The sequence below is a fragment of the Schistocerca piceifrons genome, chromosome 6 (assembly GCF_021461385.2).
Source record: "Schistocerca piceifrons isolate TAMUIC-IGC-003096 chromosome 6, iqSchPice1.1, whole genome shotgun sequence".
Classification (NCBI taxonomy): Eukaryota; Metazoa; Arthropoda; class Insecta; order Orthoptera; family Acrididae; genus Schistocerca; species Schistocerca piceifrons.
The window spans coordinates 224,744,070-224,749,881 of record NC_060143.1 but is presented as its reverse complement, the minus strand read 5'-3'; positions in this window follow the sequence as shown (position 1 = coordinate 224,749,881).

Genomic DNA, 5,812 nt, shown 5'->3' with positions numbered 1-5,812 from the left:
AACTAATGTAAACCATTATAGAAATAAAAAGGTCTATGTACTTATAAAAAATAGGAGACCTTACTTTTGGGATTACCCTCGTATTTGGAGCGAGAGGTATTTGAACACGGATTTCCCGCTTTGCGGATCAACACCGTGACCACATAACCACGACGCCGTAGTTCCGCCGCCTTACATGTCTTGAGTTTGCACCGCTCACTGTTTCTATTTTGCTTCTGTTTTCACAGTTCAGTACACCTTCTTCCTGTTTTAATGCTTTATCTGTGCTCAGTTTCTGAAGGGTTATCCACTGGGCAATTTTACCACTAGAGCTGGGGGGAGGGGGAGGGGAGGGGTGCAAGGGGAGTTTCCCTTGTCAGAAAGAAAGGCAGCCTGGACTTACCAAAGTTGGCGAACTTCTGTATCTAATGTGGACTGTTTGTTTCCGAGAAAAGATTTCACGGTGAGCAATTTGCAAATATTATACTCGATGTGTTGCCGAAAGTGTTGAACGAGCCTGATTCGTAATGTTCGGCATGTCAGACATTTGTAGTTGCCGTCACCGGAATAATAGTTAATTCACTTTTATTACCGAATGAATAAATTTCTAAAACGAAAAATAGTACTGTAATTCGGCTATTCTAGAAGTACATTTTTGGCCTGTGTCGAGTTAATAAGGCTTATGTACTTCCCTGACTCTGCCGTCGTAATTCTATGAACCTCAACAGAGTAATTTAAGATTGTGTTTCATTGCGTGTTTTATCTGTTGCAGTACTGGTCATTATTGTTACTGTGGTTTTTCTTAAATATTTTTGCAACTATGTGTTAAAACGCCTTCTGCGTAATTTATACGATTTTTGAGCATCATTTAGTAATTTTCAGTTGATTACCTATTGATATCTTGGTTAAAAAAATTTGTAACGTTTTGTTAAGAAATTTCTGTACAACCTTGTGCGATATTCCTAGCGAATAAATTTATCCCTGGTATTGTGTATTGAATTGGGGACCTAGAAACAACGGAGAGGCTTCGTCCCGCCGTAGCCCTCAGTGGTTCACAACCCCACAGCAGGCCACAACAGTTCACCCACCCCACCTCCGCCCCACACTGAACCCAGGTTAATTGTGAGGTTCGGCCCCCTGGGAACGTCTCATACCAGACGAGTGTAGCCCCAAGTGTTTGCGAAGTAACTAATTAAGGTGTACGCGTACGTGGAGCCAGTGTTTGCGCAGCAATCGCCAATGTAGTGTAACTGAGGCGGAATAAGGGAAACCAGCCCGCATTCCCCGAAGAAGATGGAAAACCGCCTTAGAAACCAACCACAGGCTGGCCGGCACACCGGACCTCTACACTAATCCACCGGGTGAATTCGTGCCAGGGACCGGCACGCCTTCCCGCTCGGGAAGCAGCGCGTTAGACCGCGCGGCTAGCCAGACGGGCTCATACATGGTAGGTACCACTCCAATCCTCTCTCCCCACCCCCCCCCTCCCCTTATCAGTATGGAAACTCTGCGAAAACCAAGTGCGGCTAACTTCAACACCTCGTTCAATGGATACTGTTTTGTGTATGCATGGTGGGCTGTTCAAATGAGGTAATACAGATGTTGATTGGACATCGGAAGCATTTTTGAATGATTACAAACAGTACTACCGTTCCGATCGCTAATATGAGGTGCTCAAAAAGTCTCTCCACAGAGCCGTATGATCGTTAGCTGCGCGTGCCTTATGCCGCAGTGAATATACCGAAATGAAACTCAGTGAAATACAAATTATTAACTTATTGTATATTCATTTTACTTACAAATTTTCAAACTGAATGTTGAAAGTGTCCCCACTGTTGTTGAATACACAATTCAATTCGTCTAATCATGTGGCACGTGCAGCTACCAATCATACGGCACTGAGGTGAGACTTTCTGAACACCCTGTGTCTAAATTGGTCAGCCCCCTGGAAACTCATCCTAAAGCGCGTTACCAGTATGTAAAGTAAATGGATAGTGAAACGTGAGGAGATTTTAGAGAAGCAGCACACACTAGTTAGTGTCACATTGTTGCTGCATCGGTGACATCCCCATGAAGTGAGTAATATCCATCGGATTAGAAAGAAAGAGATTTTGACTTAAAATGTGCCAAATTTCAGATTCTATAAACCAGCTGCATCTAAATAAAATTCAGTTTATTGCTTTGAAGGCCTCAATAACTAATAGAAATACTTAGCTGCTACTAATTCAAAAACAGGAGCAATGATGTAGTGACATTATCGTCTTTTGGTTTGCTTGTATGCTGTTCCAGACTTTTTCAGGTCTGGAGATTGTCTTTCCGCATCTGTCCTTCTGCAATGAATTTGAGTGGTCTGGAGTACATGCTGACTGTATTGCCCCAAACCACACTAGCGGCAATTAGTTTTGATAAACACACAATTATCTGAGTGTCCGTTTCCTCCGACTGGATGAGGTCTTGAGGTTATGCAGGAAACACATCGTGAACGCAGTGGCGTTGTCTCTATACCATAAAGTGACAAGCCAGCTGCGGAGCCGAAGAGGAGCCATAAAACTCCAACCGGCCATAGAGACACAGGTTTGGCCTGGGCAGGCTGACAGGGTACGACCAACTAACTGGCGACCTTATGGTGGACGAAATTGCAAATGCAGCAATCCCAAACTGAGTCATACATAAATACAAATATCAATAAATAGTTAAACATAAATCAGTACGTTTATTACCACCTATCACAGCGATCTCGACATGGTGTACAAAATCTTGCGTGATCTAAGTGGAAAGACTGACGGAAACTTTGTTGAATAACAGGAAGTTAATCATTTTTAAAATTTGATTAGTCGTGATAGAACAGCCAAGAGTGACTGTTAGAAACTACACTTACTACCTGTAATCCATGCTGGAATAGTATTAGAATGATTGTAGGCGGCAATCAATAAGCTTCATTTTAAGGGCTTAGCTCAAGTATATATTGAAGCGCCAAAGAAACTGGTATAGGCATGGGTATTCAAATACTGTGATACGTAAAAAGGCAGAATACGGCGCTGCGGTAACAACAAGAAGTGTCTCGCCCAGTTGTTCGATCGGTTACTGCTGCTACGAAGGCAGGATATCACGATTTATGTGAGTTCTAACGTGGAGTTTTAGTCGGGGCACGAGCGATAGGACACAGCATCTCCGAGATAGCGATGAATTGGGGATTTTCCCGTACGACCATTTCACGAGTGTACCATGCATCTCAGGAACCCGGAAAAACATCAACTCTACAACATCGCTGCGGCCGGAAAAAGATCCTGCAAGAACGGGACCAACGATGACTGAAGACGTTCAGCGTGACAGGAGTGAAAATTCCTGCAGATTTCAATGCTGGGTCATCAACAAGTGTCAGAGAAACATCATCGACATGGGCTTTCGGAGGCGAAGGCCCATTCGTGTACCCCTGATGACTGCAGGACATAAAACTTTACGTGTCGCCTTCGTCCGTCAACATCGATGTTGGATTGTTGATGACTGGAAGAATGTTGCCTGGTCGGACGAGTCTCGTTTCAAATTGTACCGATCGGATGGATGTGTACAGTATGGAGACAGCCTCACGAATCCGTGGTCCTCGCATGTCAGCAAGGGACTGTTCAAGTTGGTGGAGACTCTGTAATGGTGTTGGGCGTATGCAGTTCGAGTGGTGTGGTGATATGGGATCCCTGATACGTCTAGTACGATTCTGACGAGTGACACATCTGAACACCTGCATCCATTCATGTCCATTGTGCATTCCGACGGACTTGGGCAATTCCAGCAGGACAATGCAACACTCCACACGTTGAGAATTGCTACAGAGCGGCTCCAGGAACACTCTTCTCAGTTTAAACACTTTCGCTGGCCACCAAACTCCCCAGTTGTTGTTGTTGTTGTGGTCTTCAATCCAGAGAGCTTTCCATGCTACTCTCAAAAAATGGTTCAAATGGCTCTGAGCACTATGGGACTTAACTTCTAAGGTCATCAGTCCCCTAAAACTTAGAACTACTTAAACCTAACTAACCTAAGGACATCACACACATCCATACCCGAGGTAGGATTCGAACCTGCGATCGTAGTGGTCGCGCGGTTGCAGACTGTAGCGCCTAGAACCGCCCGGCCACTCCTGCCGGCCATGCTACTCTATCTTGTGCAAACTTCTTCATTTCCAAGTAACTACTGCCCCCTATATCCCTCTGAATCTGCTTAGTGTATTCATCTCTCGGTCTCCCTCTACGATTTTTACCCTCCACTTTGCCCTACAATACTAAATTGGTGATCCCTTGATGCCTCAGAACATGTCCTACCAACCGGTCCCTTCTTCTTTACAAGTTGTGCCAAAATTCCTTTTCTCCCCAATTCTATTAAGTGCCTCCTCTTTAGTTAGGTGATCTACCCATCTAATCTTCAGCGTTCTTCTGTAGCACCACATTTCAAAAGCTTCTATTCTCCTCTTGTCTAAACTATTTATCGTCCATGTTTCACATCCATACATGGCTACACTCTATACAAATATTTTCAGAAAAGACATCCTGGCACTTAAATCCATACTCGATGTTAACAAATTTCTCTTCTTCAGAAACGCTTTTCTTGTCACTGACGGTCTACATTTTGTATCCTCCCTACTTCGACCATTATCAGTTATTTTGCTGCTCAAGTAGCAAAACTCATCTACTACTCTAAGTGTCTCATTTCCTAATCGAATTCGCTCAGCATCACCTGATTTAATTCTACTACATTCCATTATCCTCGATTTGCTTCTGTTGTTGATATTATAGCCTCCTTTCATGACACTGTCAATTCCGTTCAGCTGCCCTTCCAGGTCCTTTTTGGTCTCTGACTGAATTACAATGTCATCGGCTAACCTCAAAATTTTTATTTCTTCTCCAAAGGATTTTAATACCTACTCCAAATTTTTCTTTTGTTTCCTTTAATGCTTTCTCAATGTACAGACTGAATAACATCGGTGATAGGCTACAACCCTGTCTCACTTTCTTCCCAACCACTGCTTCCGTTTCATGCCCCTGCACTCTTGTAACTGCCATTTGGGTTCTGCACAAATTGTAAATAGCTCCCCAGACATCAATATTATTGAGCGTATCTGGAATGCCTTGCAACGCGCTGTTTCGAAGAGACCTCCACCCCATTGCACTCTTACGGATTTTTGGACAGCCCCGCAGGATTCATGGCGTCAGTTCCCTCCAGCACTACTTCAAACGTTAGTCGAGTCCATGCCACGTCGGTTGCGGAGTTCATCGTGCTCGCGGTGGCCTTACACGATATTAGGCAGGTGTACTACTTTCATTGGCTCTTCGGTGTAAATGATCATTTTGGGTTTCGATACTAATTATTTCATCGTGCAACTAATCACAAATTTAATTGTGATGCATTAAAATAATTGAAACTCTTGGGAGATTAAAACTGTGTGCCTCACTACGACTCGAAGCCGGAAATGTTCTGGCACAATCTTCAATTTTTGGGTCCTGTCCTCCTCAGTTGCGCGTAATACTACGGTATGTTGATGATTTTCACTTATGGACCGTCTGACAGCAACTGAATAAAACACAATTTTAGTGCCATACGCGTTTCGCCTTTATTTTCTGCAAGGCATCATCAGTGGCAGGTTGCGTAGACAGTTTCTTACATATTACGCTCCTGTTGCATTTTTGGTCTTGTTCTTCTTCCTATGAGCGCCAATTTGCTGTTTTTTCTGCATTCCACAGCACTATGCACTGAACGCTTTTTTTAATGCAATGTTTTGGTTTTTTTAAACAGAAACCAAAACATTGCATTAAAAAAAGCGTTCAGTGCATAGTGCTGTGGAATG